General features: G+C 35.3%; 1 long non-coding RNA gene across 1 annotated transcript in view; it reads left to right on the top strand.

Annotated features, from left to right (window-relative positions):
* Window positions 1-1,478: 1,478 nt before the first annotated feature.
* Window positions 1,479-17,655, top strand: part of LOC101711162 (uncharacterized) — a 32,216-nt gene continuing 16,039 nt past the window's right edge. The window contains exon 1 of the long non-coding RNA XR_205422.4: window positions 1,479-1,606. This is a non-coding gene — a long non-coding RNA (uncharacterized LOC101711162). The remainder of the gene's footprint in view (window positions 1,607-17,655) is intronic.

Below are 17,655 nucleotides of genomic sequence, written 5' to 3' on the forward strand. Positions count from 1 at the left end.
CAAGGAGGATTACAAAAATTAAAGGGTTATTACTTTAAAAATATTAACTCCTCTTCAATATTAGAGCGGAAAGTATGTAAACTCCCAAAATGAATGCTACCAATATTTTATGAACTGTACTAGAAAAAGCAAATTGGACTGTATTCAACCCCTTGTTCATTTATTCATTCAGTCCATAGTGTTTGTAGGTTGTCATATTCCAGAAAGGATTCAAGGTATGTCAAGCTCATACATTAAGCCACATATTCAATATTTCTGAGGAGAGAAAAATGTGTCTTTTTTCGTTACTCTCATTGGCCACCTTGCTGTACCAAATACCACAGCTGTGCTCTTCTTGGGGGCCTTTGTGTTTGGAAAATGTACATTCCCTTCCCTGATATCTGAAGGGTTTACTTTCTTGCCTTTAGGTGTTTGTAAGACATTCCTTGACCACACAATTTAAAAAGTTCCATGCTTCCTCAACTCACATGATATTTTAATTATTTGCTCAGCCTCCTGTTGTACTTTCTTTATTCTGTAATATTTCCCTCCAGTTAACATGTTAAATATCCAGTTTTTTTTGAAAATTTGTGTTTAAATTCCAGAATGGCAAGAATTTTCCTCTGGTTTTTTCATTGCTCTTTTCCTCTGAAGCAATCAATCTGTCCAGTGCATAAATATTTGTCCAAGAAATGAATGAGCACGTATAATATATTCTATGTTATTGTGAAATGTCAAACTGTTATTTTAAGACTTACAATGGGATTAGGAAAGGAGTTTAGGGATTGACAGCATTTCATAAGAAGAATCTTCCGGAATAAATTCCTGCACAATGAGGCCATTATTTTCAGCATTTCTTTGTCAAAGTACACGGTGGGCATCCAGTCCTACCAGATGGAACACTTGGGTTAGGATGGGAGGGATAAGATAACAGGGCATCATGTGGCCAGCTCCATAGTACATTTAAGATTACATTCAAGTTAGCATTTCTAATTGTCGATAAATGTGTCTGCTCTTTGAATTGCCCCTGGAATAAGTTGTGATTTATTGCCAATTAATTTTCTTATGAATTGTTTAAACAAAATCTTTGACATGTGCTCATTTTATATCTTTATGATGAAGAGTTTATCTTCAAATATATAGAAATGAACATACAGTTCCTGTTAGAAACTATAGATTCAGTCATAAGCAACAAGTCTTTTTAATATTTTATTGATTCTATGTGTATCTGTTTCTCTTAATAAATATTCAGAGAATATATTCATGTATAAATCTATGCTCATAAAAATTATGCAAGACCTAATTTGAAAATAATAAGAAAATGGTGGAAAGGAAGTTGAACTGATGCAGTAGTAGAATATCAGAGGAAAGATTTAAAACTGGATGGGCCAGATTTAGGACTTTAGATGTGGTTCTGAGGGCTTTGCCCTCTACTGGAATTTGTGGGGCAGGATGACCACAAGGTCACTGCTTCAGAGCTCTTATCAATTCAAGGCTATCACAGATCCCTCCAGTGCTGTACTGTGTATTCTTCTTTCTGAGCAAGTCAGGCTCCATGGATTTGATAAGTCACTTAAAACTTAAAGGCTATTGCAAGTTATCACACTGGTAACAGAAGGCCTCTCAGGTATGTTTCCCTTCATGATTTTAATCCTTTGGTTGATAAACTACTATTAATTAGGATGTATTTGTCATGGGAGGAAAAAAAAGAGAGGATGTTGTGGGCCAGGGTTAAGATTCAGATGTCCAGAGTAAAGACTAGAATATTCTAGAGTTATTTCCTCAGCTTCCCAAGTAAAGAAACTTTCCTTTGATAAAAGGAAATAAAAATTAATATAATATTCTATGAAGGTTTATAATTTGATGGATCTTAATGTCTGAATATCTAGTTATGTGATGGTTAAAATAAGGTAACTTTCATAAGGCTCTTATCATACTAGTCAGTTCTTATTCAGATAGTATTTTATTATTCATATCCATTCCCCATACTCCTGACAGAATTCTGTTCAGAGTTTTTTCTCTAGTTGAATATGTTATATGTTACACAAGAAGAATGAAAACATAGTTTATATAGAAGGGGAAAGATTATGAAACACTTGCCATAAATTGATTTTATCTAGTTCCGCCATAAAATTCCTCCAGCCACAGGCAAGGTCCGAGGCTGATGTTTCTTTCTTTTTTTAAAATGAATTTTATTGGTACATTTTAGGTATGCAATAAAATGACATTCATCTTTGGAAATTTCTGCCTTTACATAATCTCTCTTGGTTCTTATTTTTGCCCCATTCCCCTGCCCTCCCTTCAACCACTCCATCCCTCCCTATTTACAAAGACTTTGCTTCCATTTTTTCATTTTCTCCATATTAATTCCATTCTCTTCTTTCCTTTCCCCTACCCCTCCCACTTCCCCTTCCCCTTTGCCCCTTTTCTTCCTATTTCACATTATCTATTATACCCTGTAGTCCTTATTTACACTTTCAGTTTCTCACTAGAGAAACTATTCAGTATTTATATGTGTGTCCTATTTATTTCACTTAAGAATATCGCCTCAATGTGCATCCATTTAGCTATAAATGTTTCTGATTTCTTGTTTTTTATGGCTGAGTAGTACTCCATTTTAAAAAAAACCCCACATTTTCTTTATCCAGTCTCCAGTTGATGGGCAATTGGGCTGCTTCCAAGTTTTAGCTATTACAAATTGTGCTGCTATGAACACGGGTGCACATATATCCCTGTGGTATGAGTCAATCACATAATCACATGGATTAAAGATCTAAATATTAAAATAGAAACACTGAACTGGCTGGAATAGAGGTTAGGTAGAACTCTTGAAGACATTGGGGCAGGAAAGGATTTTATGAATAAAACGTCAGTTGCCCTTGAACTAGCACAATCAACAAATGGATTTCTTCTTATTAAAAAGCTTCTGCACAGAGAGAGAAACCACCAATAATGTGAAGAGACAACCCACAATGTGGGAAAAAATTTTCACCTGATTTTCCTGACAAAGATCTACTATCTAGACTCTATAAAGAACTTAAAACAATCTGACCTCCCAAGTTTAAACACCCAATCCAAAAATGGGCATCTGAAATGAACAGACATTTCTCAGACAAAGAAGTAGAAATAGCAAATAAACATAAGAAAAAATGTTCAGCATCACTGGTCATTCGAAAGATGCAAATGAAAACAATGCTGAGATTCCACCTCACCCCAGAAAGAATGGCTGATATCATGAAATCAACCAATAACAAATGCTGGCAGGGCTGTGGGGAAAGAGAAACCCTGCCCCTCTGCTGGTGGGAGTGTAGACTGGTGCAACCACTGTGGAAATCAGTATGGAGATACCTCAAAGAACTAGGACTGGAAGTCCCAAGGCTGGTGTTTCAATGTACCTTGTCCTTTAGGGGATGGATCTAAAGACGTGGTTTGCGTGAAATGAATGCATTTCAATCTCAATGAGCCTCTAAATTCAAGGCTTTGAAATATGTGCACTTCTCTTGAAACCATGATGGTGCAATGGATAATGTGCTGTTTGCTTAAAATCTTCTCTGTTTGAGTTTATTAGAGTTAATTTGAATGAAATCCAGATGGCAAATTCCACGTAGTATACAACCTCCAGTGACTTATGGACTTTAACCTCTTGAATATGCTAGGCCTACATAACAAGATGATATTCACAAGTAAAGACAAGGAAGGTACACAGTCCCTGGCATCTTACTGAAGTATTGAGGTTAAAGAATCTAGCAGGAAAAGCAGAATATGGGCCATGCTTATTCAAGTTGCCTCTTGCTCATAGAGCACCTTTCCCAATAGGCATAACCTAATAATGGGAGGTAAAATGAAACAAGTAGGCAGAAGCCTGGGTCATAGTGTCATTACTTAAATACATACTGCAGTCTTTAATTTCAACCCTGTATCTAACCCTACCATGTGAGCAATTTGGAAGGTAGTTCTATAGATTCTATTATAAATTTATCTAATAACAAGAGCAAATATTTACTTATGATTCTCATCTCTTCCCTCCTGTGGCTTTCTCAGTAATAATAACAAGTATTTATTTACTCCAATTCATAGCTGAAGTTATTGGTGCTTTGGAGCTTAAGGTAGCACAGTATTTAGGAAGCAACAGCATTGGAATTCAAACTCTGGCAATTACAGATTCCATAGCTTCATCACTATTCTTTAACTTCACTGATCTTTGAAAAAAATTAACATAGATATTGTAAAAAGAGCACAAATCAAAACATTAGAAACTGCTTATTTGGATAAATCATATACATTAAATGCAAGAGAAAAAAAATCATGGTCCTCTAAAATCTGTTTTCCCACTAATCTATTTAGAAGCTACAGTTCAATGAGAATTGTGCAGCAAGAAATTACCAAGTCTGCATATTTCAACAAGATTATTCCAGTAAGTGCTCAGAATTCTCACCAACAGAATCTAAATATAGCCTTTTTCTACTAACAGGTAGCTTACTGAATATATACTGAGAATAAGCTATTGTTCCAAGCACTTTACATGTGTTAACATATTAAGTTTATATATATTTTATATATATTCATAATATATTATGTATATTTATAAAATCCCTGTGAATTGGGGATTATTTTTATTTTTAAAAATTATTATTGTCATTATTTTTTGGTACCGGGGATTAAACTCAGGACCTTGTGCTTGCCAGGCAGGCGGTGGCACCACTGAGCTACATCCCTGGCCCTGGGCATTCTTATTATTCCCATTTTTACAGATGAAGAAGTTGAGGCACATAACTCATTAGGCATTTAAGAAAATAGCTTGAATCTGAGCATCATAGGCCAACTCTGGAGTCTCATTGCAGTCCATTTTAGGAATTTTGATACTATTTTACTAAACAAGTGCCATTAGTAATAGTGTTTTCACAGCTTAATTTGCATGCTCATTAATTACATCTGTCTGTATAGCTTTTCTCAGCATTGGCAGTGAAATTTCACATACCATATGGTTATTGATATAGCTTCCCTATAAGGAACACAGAGCTCTTTTGGGATACCCTGTTTCACAGATGAGCAAAACAGAAAGTTGGAGAGTCTAAGTTATTCCCTCAAGGTTACATAGTTTAAAAGGGTAGAAATGAGAATAGGAAACCAAAGCAAAATCCTCTTGCTCCTTGTTGATGGCTTCATATTATTTGAATCTGGTTAATGTCAAAATAGCAGTTATTTGAAGTTCATGTATGTCTGCTTTTTAGATCTAGCTATCAGCTGTCATATACTAAATTGGGGTACTGCTTTACTGACAGAAGATAGAGCAAGGAAACTCTATATGGAGCTGGTTTAAGGGACCCATTTAAAAATACCCTGAGTTTAAGTTAAGAACATACTCTGAGTGACTTACAGATGTAACAAGAAAAGGTGTATCTGTTTACTGGTTTAGTTTCTAGTTCTTTTCTAGCCACAAAAGTGTTTCCCAAATTCCATTCTCTTCCTTAGCCACCTTTGTGATTTTTGCCTAATCAATATATCACCTTTGATATGCAATCTAATATGCTTTCTTCAGTAAACTCCTTTTTTTAGTCTAAGCAATAAAATCTGAAAGTACATGTTTAATAACATGAGTTATATTTTTGCAAATATGCATTAAAATAAATGTGAAATGTTAACCTGAAGCCATGATTCAAGGAATAGGGAGAAGTGTGAAGTTAATCAGGTAAGAGAACTTGGCAGTGGAAAAATAAATCAACAAACTCAAGGTTCCTGGGATTATTATACTTTTACTTTATAATTGCCCAGATCATAACAATGCTTCCTCTTCTCTTGAAAAATTTTAATGAGACGGAAGGAAAGCTTTAGTTGTACACCACTTAATACAGAAATATGATGGACATTCATTATGTATGACAATCAGGAGCAGATAGTTCAAATGTGAAATACTCCAGCAATATAAAATTGAACCTTACCTGAAGGGCAGAAGAACTGAAGGTTTTGCCAATCCCTTTGTCTGGTGGTAGGGTGGACTGAGGGTATTGGGTGCTAAATTTTCAATGGTGCTGGGTTTCTTCACTGATATTTGAGAGCCATAGGTAACCCTCTGCATCATCACCCTCCCAAATTCCTTCTCATACTGAAGCTCAGCATGATTCTCACTTGAAATCTAGATACAGAAACTGGAACAGATACACAATAGGGGATTCCCAAAAGGTCACTTCTGAAACTGGCATTCTGTTTCCATCCAGATAACATAGTTACTGTTTCCCTAGCTTCATCATTTACATACATATATACTATCTATGTGTTTGTATGTATCTATTGTGTAATTTTCAAAGACTGAAACATCATTATTTGGTTTAATATAATCACTTTAATAAGCAGTCATTGTTATTGTCATTTTCATTTTGGCAATGGAAAAGTGGGCTTTTAAAAGTAATTTTGTTACTTGCTTTTAGATAAAAAAAATTGTGGTTTGAACTCAGATCTCTCAGATAGATTTAAAGATGTCTACATAACATTTTCTACTGCTGTTTTGGCAAAGGGAAACAGCTTAGTGCTACAGCCAAGTACTACTGCTCAGTGTCACAACCAAGTGCCACACCTCTGAGGCACAGCTGAGTGTTACAGCTGAGTGTTACAGCTCTGGGTCCCAGCTATCACAATTTGAAGACTTGAGAATCTGACTATCACACAAAGGGGTAGAGAAAAACCTTTTATTTTGCTGGGGTGTCAGTGCTCAGAGGAGTTCATACTCCAAAGTCTGCGTGCTTGACTAGAAATGGGGGCCTCCTTATATAGGGATCTATGGGGTGGCCAAGCATGCTCACAGAAGCAGAGGGGCGGAGTTAACAGAACATTCCTGAAAGGGGAAGAGCTAAGGAAACATTCTTGAGAGGTCATGTAGTTCAGTTACAAAACATTTGATACATTAGGTAGGAGCACTGTAGCACAAACTGTTACATTTCTGGAAAAAACTTGGAGGCAAGGCAAGAGGCTGTCTTATTGTGTATTATTGTTCTATTATGGAGTCCAATTTCCATTCCTCAGGTTTGAGCTAGATTTAATGACCTTCTGGTGAATGGGATGTAATGGGAGTCCCTGAAATTTCCAAGACTGAGCTATAAAATTGTTTGGAAGTCTCTTCCCAGGCCTCTGGGACACCTTGCTTTCAGGACCTGCCCCTTTGGGGTACTCTGTCTTGGAAGTTGGCCATCATGCTTTCAGGAACCCTAAGATGCCCCAAGGAGAGGCTTACTGGGAGGTTGAGACTCTCAGGTGATAACCCCAGCTGGGCTCTCAACCAAGAGCCACCAGCAACTTTCCAATAATGTCATTGAATCATCCTTCATATCTAGCCCAGTTAATTTCTGTAGCTGATATTTGCAATCACATGAGAGACTAGTCATTTCCTTGTTCTGACATAACAAATTACCACAAACTGAGAGGCCTTAAACAACAGAAACTTTTCTGTGTTCTTAAGACTAGAAGTCTAGAATTAAGGGGCCAGAGGGGTTATCTTCCCTTTGGAGGTTCTAGAGAAGAATGTTACAACTTCTAGTGATTCCAGAAACTCCTAGGATTTTGGTAATATAGTTCCATTCTCTGCCTTCTTCCATCTTCACACGAACTTTACTTTGTGTGTCTCGTCCTCTCCTGTCTTTATAGGGACACCAGTCATTAGATTCAGGATCCTATCTGAATCCAGGATAATTTCATCTTGAAGCCTAACTAATTACACCTGCAAAGATATTATTTGCAACTGGATAATTTACTAAAGATTTGGGTACACCTGAATTTTGAGGAACATTGTCAATTTACAAGAGTCTAAGAATTATACAGTCAGGCTCTTCCTGAAATTAATACATGAAATCATATGCATAATAAAGTTGTTGCTTTAAACCACTAAATTTTGGAGGCAATTTGTCATGGAGCAATAGAAGGTATAACTTTTTATTATACTACACTGGCTTTCTTCATGGAACCTAGAATTTTGAAGACTCAGAACAAATACTAGAAACAATAGATATTTTTAAAGCTGTTTGAAATTCACAAGCACTTGTATTCCTTAATAGAAAGTTAGATTTATGAACTACTAAGCCAGTACCTCACCCATGGGGTACAGTTAATGTATATTAGCTGTTTGTGTTATTACTATTAACATCACTAGAACTACAAATTTTATTTAAATGTATCTTTGCAAACAGAAAAACTTAATCCTGTCTTTATCCATTTAAGTTTCTAAATATAAAATGTTTATTCTTTACTTTTGAACTTAGAACTTAATGGGATCCCCCAAAATGAAGCCTAATTCTTAGCTTAAAGTGTGAGAAAACATTCTGAATTATGAAAAGGTAGCAATAAATTTGCATAAGTTATATAAATGCTTCTAGTTTTGCCAGAAGAAATACATCTTTGCAATATGTGTGTGTCTTTATGTAAGTGCACATGCACACACACATATTTGTACACTGAGTTACAATAAAGCCATAGTCATTATCTTAGCAAATGTTGGGTGCTCCATTATAGTTTACAAGTCAAGGGATTATGGTTCTTTTTGAAATATCAAATATTTTCCCTTCCCTAATAATCAAATCATTAAGAACAGAGCATCTGCAGGGAGAAAGGCTAAAAAAGTTACTAGACAATGGAGAATGATGATGAAACTGCTTACTTCAAATGATAGAAAATAAAGGGTAAATATGTTCTAAAGACAGTCCACAGGAAGCGCAGGCCAGGGTGGCAAAAGTTTAGTACATTGAAGATATTCTCTCTTTCTCTCTCTCTCTCTCTGTCTCTCTCTCTCTCTCTCAGCTGGTCTTGCTTTGTAGTTCAGGTTGGCTTTGAACTCCCCATATAGCCCAGGCTGGCTTTGAACTCGTGTCAATCCTCCTGCTTCAGCCTGCTGAGTTCAAAAAGATTCTTAATCATCTCCTTCATGACCAACTTTGCTTTAATTCCGTTGAGACATGGTTTCCTTTCCTTTTTGATATGTGTGTCTGCCCATCCTGCTTTTCTTATCCTGCCCTTGGTCTGTTAATTTTTCCCCATTGTTCTGTCCTTTCCATTTTTTACACTAACACAGTGGCAATTTACAAGCAATTGCAGTATTTTTAAAATGTGCACTTCTTAAATAATTGTTTTTGAGTTCTTAATTATTCACTGGTTGTCTTAGATAAATATATACATACATACATAAAATTACCTAACTAAATTACATTACCATTTACTTCTCTCTTTCTGATAATTCTTATAATTTATTTTTGTCTTAAAACTACTATTGACACAACATTTTAGATTCTGTACTTAATTATGGCTCATATTTTTAGGTTTTCTCCAGTATAAGAGGAAATTAAAGATCATATCCTCTCTCAAATGAGAACAAACTTCATTAATTGTTACTGATTTGGGAAGATTTGTTTTGAATTAGTGAAGAGGTAAATTAAATATGTATATGTGGGTTCTTTTGAAATTTTATCCTGAGATGAGATCATTATAAATAAGCTAACACTATCACTTAGTAGAAGTCTTTGGATACCTAATTTAGAAATAATCTTTTGTATGAGGGCTTGTAAGAAGGCATTAAGAATCAAACTTTATTTACCAGAATATGACCTCAAATATTTCTCAAGAATAAAGTATTCAAAATGAAAGAATTATACTTTCTGATATAGATTTAATGTGCTCTGAATCTTGGAGGAAAGGTGGGAGCATTGAGTACTTGGTCCTCTTGGTGTCCTAGAGTGACCCCATATGGCCTTCATGTGTGAACAAAATGCAAGAAATCATTGTAGCAAGAAATGAAGTTGTTATAGTTAATGGTGTTTGTCATTATGACATGAATAGGAAAACAAACAAAAGGCAACTCTTTAAAATAAAGCTACACCTACAAAAACGAAAGCCTATAAAGGAGATCAAGGTAGGTATAAATGGAGAAGATAAGAGAGAGGCTCAATGCCACCATGTGATCTAAATGCTGTTTTACAGTGCAGCAACCTATCTGTAAACTCTACAAAGCTGCCCCAAAGGAAAAGAACTTCAAAATAATCCTTCAAATAGATTCCTTTTTTGTCAGCACTAAAAAGTCTGATTAATGTGAATCTTTAATAAGAAAGAAATTGATTTTTTTTCAGCCACACCTTGGTAATTTTTACCATAAATTCAAGTAAGGTCTGAGTTTAAGTTCATCTCACTATGAACAAAGACCTTTCAGTGAATGATCATAAGAAAAACAAAACTAGAAAGTTAATTAAATCGTCACAATAAAACTGACTTTCTTTGTATTCCAAGCATTGCTAGAAGTCAAGCAAAATCAACTCTCTATGTACTCAATAAATATTAAAGAAATCAAATTTGTGAAAATTCATAATGCACGTGAGCTGCACATTGATGTGAGGAGAATCCGCAAGGTTTTATTTCATATGTAGATTGAGTCCAATTCAATTATGCCCTGAAAGAGACTCTCTGGATTTGCAAATTTTTTGTGTGTGAGGATTTAAGGGTTTATTTAGGGTACATGTATTCAAGAGACCCTTCCCTTCCTCTACAACACAGACTGTTCTTAGAGAAAGTTGTCATTAGATAGTCAGACAAGGAATAATAAGCACAGGGTTATAACAAAGAAAAATAATGAACTATATAAGCTACACACAGAAATGCCACAACTAAATTTGTCACATCTTGCCCCATCCCTGTTCCCAGTGTGACCCTTGTACTAAGACCATCACTGTAACTGTCCAGGGAGCTCAAGTCTCATAATGAGCTTCTTGGTTTCTGTGTAATCACTTAATAGTGAAACTCCTTTTCCTTAGTTTTAGTTCTATTTCCATTGCTATGATTTAGATCCTCATCTTTTCATATCTGGCTGCTTCAGATATATTCCTTTAGTCCTGCTCATCTTTAGTCAATCAAATCTGTCTCCTACTTTAAAAAATCTTGATGTCATCCTGCCATTCTTTCACTTACAACATTTAATGGCTTCCTGTTTTCCAGTATATTGAGTCCAGTTCTCTGTATGGCTTTCAGGAATTACCACTCTACTTTACACGTACAGCATAACACTTACTACTTCTCTTCAGCTTGGAGTCCCGTATCTCAGTAAGACTAGTCACTGTCCATACATTATTTTTTTTTAACAAACTCATCATGTTTTATGCTGTACCTTAGATAATTTTGTTTCCAGAAAAACTACACATTCTATCTCGATTTCCTTTTCCTTAAGAACAAATTGCAGCCCCACCTGCATTTCTTATTTATTTTTTAAATATTTATTTAGTTTTTATTTATTAGTACATTTGTGTAGTATGTAATGATTGCTTTCCTTTTGGGGAGTTGGTACAGGTATATAATACATCCTAATTATCTTTTTTATCCCCTTCTCCCTCCCTCTCCTCTCCCTCCATTGCTTGATCCCATTCCTGTTTGAGAAAGATTTCTCTCACTACTTCCTATTATACATCTTTTATTGTGCTTTTAATTTATATTTTAGGTTGCTTATATAAGAGAAACCATGTGATATTTAAGCTTGTGTTTCTGATTCATTTCACTTAACATTATGGTCTCAAGGTGCATCCATTTTCCTACAAAAGAGTCAAGTCTATCCTTCTTTCTGGAAGAGTAGTACTCCATTATGTGTCAATACCATATATTTTTTAACCCATCTAAATTTCTAATTCCTCTGCCTCTTACGTATCTTCTTTGACTCCTTCTTTTCTACACAATTTAGTCCTCTTCTATAGTGTGACTTGAAGGACTTTGTAGTGCTTCAGAGGTAGTCATATTTTGTTATTAAAGTAAACTTTTCACTGAATTTAAACAATACTTCCCAAAGAAAGCCTTTTTTAATTGTCCCTTCCACCTCCAACTCAGTTTAAGGCCTCACATTTATGTACTCTCATCACTCCTTTTCTTTCCCATAGCAACACTCAGCACACTTACAATTGTTTGTCTATTTTTTTTTTAGTGGGCCGTGAACTTTTTTATGGCATCAGGGTAATCCATCACATTGGGCACCATCATGTTTCAAGGGCCACTGTATCCTGTAGTCCCTGGCACACAACTGTTGCCTCAAAAACATTTTTGACTTGTTAATTTCAGAGCAAGAACTATGTCTTCAGGCACCCCCCCCCAAGTAATATCTGTACAATCTATCATTAAACATAGCAAAATGTATGAATTACAGTTGAATTTCTTCATGGAAATATGGCAGTGGTGTTCAGGATCATTTTTAAAAAGGAATTGTAAACACTCATTTGAAAATATCCCATCAGGGCTTGGCATGGCTAGTGCAAGCCTGTTATCCCAGGACCCGGAGACTGAAAGAGGAGGATTGGAGGTTCAGTCCTTGATGGGACAACTTAGCAAGACTCTGTCCCAAAATAAAAATTAAAGAAGGTCTGGGGATGTAGCTCAGCAGTGGTGTGTCTCTGAGTTGTATCCTCAGTGTCACACACATACACACACACACACACACACACACACACACACACACGGAAGTTAGCAGTAAACCACAACTGAAAATGAGCCAATAAACTCTGAGGGGCCTTGACTCATGCTTGAGGTCAGGCCTGATCTTGCTAAGCCTAGAAAGGGAATGGCAGATAGTGACAGTTGTTTTTCACATAATTTCAGAAAAGAACACGCTTTCCTGACCTTTAGCTGAACACAGACTTAGGAGAAATGTGAGGGCAGGGTATGAACACTACAGTGAAGACTTAAGCCCTGTACAGCATCCATGACTCCCACAGTAACCATGAACACTCAGAGCCTAGAACCTATCACTCAAAATACTAGCACAAGAAACAGCAGCACTAAATTTGGGGCTGAAATTCTCAATGTACCCTCAGCCCTAGGGTTAATTTTTCTCCCAAGCATTCTTCCTGATGAATGGTGTTTATTCATAAAACACAAGATCCTGAGCACAACATGAGCCAATATACCTATTCCTTAGCTTCCTCATGTACGATCTGAGATTCTGTGTCTCCTTAATTAGAATAATTTGTTCTCGTTATTTCTATAGTCTTTTTATTAACTTAAATCTCTGTCAATATCTCTCTCATTTTCCTGGCTTAAATTATGTGTGTGAAGGGGGATGGAAGGAGGGAAGGACCTAGATTTTTGTGTCCTACCATGTATATATCTCTCTTTTCATTGTCGTTAGACTTTATAAATTCATGACCAGGAAATCTTAACTTAAAAATCATGGAAATATTTGGAGATTCTTGATATCTGTGTGTGCAAGTACATTAAAGTTTTTAGTGAGATTGCCTTCATCTTTCTTTGGATTCTCAGAAAAACCAATGAGCCTCAAAAGATTATAAATTGTTGGTTTATATGCTATTTTCAACCCCCAGTCTTTGCTAATCTTCATTTATCTTTTCTTTTTGATCAAAATATTCAATATTAACAATGAAACCTGTGTTTTGATACCTGATATGAAATAGAATCATTCACCAGTTCAACTGATAAATAGTGTCTGCTATGTGCTAGGCTTTGTTCTTTGTACTGGAGATACTATGTAAGACAAAATGGATACAAAACACTACTCACTGAATGTTAACTCTGTGCAAGACATCTTACTATGCGATTAACTTCCTTAATATTCAAGCCTATGGAATATATACTATTATTATGCCAAGTTTATAGATGAGAACACTGAAGTTGTAAATAAATGCACATTCTCAGAGTTCATAAGTAATTGCTCCAAGACCTGTAGGTATTATTTAAGTGATCATTTGAAGCATATAATACCCTATAAGTCTAAGATCAACCAAGCCTATGAACTCAGTCCATAAAAATGATCAATTAGTGAGGTCATATTTTTCTAAAAATGCCTCATACTTCTTCCTTATTCTGCATCTTAGATCATTTTTTTTCCAGTGAAGTGTTGGATTTAGTAATAGCCACATTTGTGAGCCTGCATGGAAATTGTGGATATGTCACCTTTAGCCACTTCCCTTCTCTCTCCTCGTAGTCATAGATTCCCTGATCACTTGTCAGCCCTCTTTCATTTTTCTATCTCATCTTTACTTACAGGAGAATTATAGATTCTATTAACATAAAAACTGATTAAATCAACAGCAGTATTTTTAGCTAAGCTTCATTAAAGACTTGACACAAAGCCCAACTGTATTAGTCTTAACATCTGAACAATACTGCAAACCCCATTTTCATTCATTTTAATCAAATGTATTTGTGTATATTTACAGCTGTCTCTGCTCACACAGAAATGATCTCTTCTATAGCTAAGTCATCAAGTTACTGGATTGAGTGTCCATGTGTTCAAATAAACTTTAAGTCTATCCTACTTATGAGTATTTATAATCTTTGTTTCTTTCTCTTCACTTCTCTTCTGCTGTCTATATTTTGCCACAGATATCTCTTATTTGTTTATTTCTATTGTTTCCAGAGATTCACAACTTTGCATATTCATTCATTGGATAGGTTTCTTGAGAGCCATGCAAATACTTTTATAATAATCATAATTTTCATTGATAGCTTTTTAGCAGGAGTCATTGGAGAAGCCTGGTGATTTGAAAATTAGAGAAATAATCAAATTTTAGTACTAGGAGGTTCAATATGGTAGCTACTAGCCTCATTGGGCCTTTGGGCACTTGGATAGAGTCACATGTGGCATGATAATATTTTGGATCCATTGGGTTATATTAAATTAATTTCACCCATTTATTTTTTGAACATGCCTACCAAAATATAAAATTATATTTGAGGTGTGATAAAAATAAGGTGAATGCTTACATTAAAGAAAATTTATTACAGTAAAAAACACATTGCCATTAATCACCCTCAAACTACTTGCCCTCATTTTGAACACACATTCCATTTTTTTTTTTTTTTTTGCCACTTTCTGAAGCAGTTCTGAAAATTCCTCAGTTGTGCTGTTTTGGCGACTCCATGTCCGGAATCAATTCAAAATGTACCTTTCATAAACATTTTGACTTTGGGGAAGAACCAGAAGTCACATGGTACCAGATGCTGTGAATAAGGTGGATGAGGACACTGTAATATTTTTTAGGATTGCCTTTCCCTTGGATGGCACTTAACAGGATTCACTATATTTTTTATCACACCTCACAAAGACACTTGGGAAAGAGAACTTTTGGAACTGCTTCAAAAAGTGCAACTCTAGGAATCATTACTGTCTAATGTTCAAGAACACAGGCCCTTAAGTCAAATTACCTAGGTTGAAGACTTGGTTCCTCTTCTTACTAGTGGTTGATCTTAGTTGTGTTATTTACCAGGACCATTAACCGTGATATGTCAACATGACCGGATTAAAAAATGCCTAGCAGATTAGTAAAGTACTCTTCTGGATGTGTCTATGGGTGTTTCCAAAGATGACTGGCATGTAGACCAGCAAATTGGGGAAGACCCCCTGATCATGAGCTGCACCAATAATAGGCCTGTAGTTTGGATGAAATAAATGGAGAAGAAATAGAAATTTGGTGCACATTTTGAAGAATTCAGTTCTGCTTGAGTGGGTGGATCTTTTGCTGTTGTTGCCTGTGGACATCAACCAGTTTCTTCAGACTTCTAACACAGATTCATATCATTGACTCTCCAGCTGTCCTGCCTCTAATTCTGTAAACCTACTTAATCCTCTTGGATATCTATCTATCTGTCTATCGAGAGACTATTGAAAAATGTATACACACACTTCAGGAAAAAAACTTGTATAAATATTTTATTGATAAATTTGTTGAGATATGAGATTAATACAAGTTGCATTTGACCTCTGCAATTACAAAGGTGCTCAAAGTGGTGGCCATCAGTTTCCAGACATGTATTAATGCAGTGAACTGCTGTTTGGGTAACCTTTGTCATTGAGAATGCTGCACATGCATTTTCAATTTCTTCTCTAAGAGACAGCAGTGTAATGGTTTTCTGTGATATACGACATCCTCTAAGGTCCTCCAAAAGAAGGTAACACCATCTGTTGAGAAAAAATCAAGCTATTGTTTGTTTCCTGAGGAGTGTACACATTTTTGGCTCTCTCTCTCTCATATATATATATATATATAATCTATATAGCTATTTGACATATATATATATTTAAATTAGGATTCTCAACCAATATATTTACCTAGTTTCAAACTTAGTATTTCCTTTATAAAGTTAGGGTAATTATTGTTCTTATTTTTAACAGTGATAAGGATTAAGAGAAAGTGCCTATTAATTCCTTAGTATCTAGGACAAGTGCTCAGACAATGTACTAGACTAAGGAATTAGTATTTTCTCACTAAAAAAATGATATCACCTTTAAAGTACTGCCCTAAGAGTATCACTGTACATCAACTGGCTTTAAGAGAACAATTGAAATCTAGCTACACGGTTGTTATGCTCAATGCTGGTTCTACCAGAAGCCCTATTACTCACCAAGTAATCATTTTAGGTGTCACAATGCAAAACTGCCCTTTGAAAGCTTTTCTTTTACTTGAGAAGTTTGTGTCCCTTTCTGTCTTCATTCTCTTTCCTTTTTGTAAAAATAAATATGGATCACCTAAGGATAAGTTCATATGGTTATAAATTGTGGTTAGGTAATTATTTTTAAAACACTCAGAAACTAATGGCTTACTTACCTTACTTGATTTGAATTTATAGAGAAATCTCTCAGAAAGTAAAAATACAGTTCACTTATAGCACTCTTTGAAAACAAGCACCACATATCCCATGATTTTTTGTTACTCTAAATATTATGCAGTGAATAACGTATTCTGGGGGCACACACTGGGCTACCATCAGTATTGTAAAATATTATATATTTGTTTCACATTCAGGTATGTCTTCAATCATGGCTAGGATATTGAAGATTTTAATATATCTTTGATGTTCTCCTTGCTGCCACTGACATATCTACCACTTTTTCCTGCTTCCTTTACATGATAAGATTAATTAATATGATGCCTTTGTAGTAAGTGGAACAGAAAAAACTAAGAGTAACTAATCCTATTTTGAAACAAGAATGTACTAGATTAACCTGCTGTATAGCTACAATAGAATTGTTTAGGCCCAAGGCAAAGTTGCCATAAGGTAACTTCGCTGGTAAGTATACTTATGCTTTATACTAAAATGATTTAACACATGTGTACACTTAACATTAATAGTCATACTTCTCCAATCTAATGACTTCTTATGGGTTTCTTTCTTGGCTGCTGAATTCTCTGTTGTCTGTCTTTTTTTAGGATTATAAGTAACCTATCTTAAATGTTTAGAATCAAACTATAGTTAATATCAAGTGGTGCCAGTTGAACAATTTGCTGCCAGTGAATTATTTTTTTCTCTGAGTATAGTAGGCAGAAAGATGACTCTAGAATCATTCTCAATTTGTTGGCAGGTGACTTCCTAGCAGATATGTTTATATAGTCTTCCAGCTGGCTAGTGTTACCCATGAGACACCACTAGAATGCTATGATTAAACCCTCTATGAATATCTGTTAGCTTTTTCAGATCAACTAGTAATATCTAAACTGCAAAGATAGTTAACTTCCCATAACATTATTTCCTAAGAAACTTTATAATAATAGTGTTGATAGTTATTACAACCAATAAGGATTTGTTTAAAGTTCTTTAGAATCTCCCCACCCAGCAGGCTTTCCATGTTCAAGGTTCAGATTAGGAGATTTTGCCATTTTCCAAGTCATTTGGGTGCAGAATATTTGAAAAAGGGGTGTGAAACCTCAGGACTGAAACCCT

This window comes from Heterocephalus glaber, unplaced genomic scaffold (genome assembly GCF_053883595.1).
Source record: "Heterocephalus glaber isolate CG9 unplaced genomic scaffold, H.glaber_assembly_v1.0 deba00001538, whole genome shotgun sequence".
NCBI classification, from domain to species: domain Eukaryota; kingdom Metazoa; phylum Chordata; class Mammalia; order Rodentia; family Bathyergidae; genus Heterocephalus; species Heterocephalus glaber.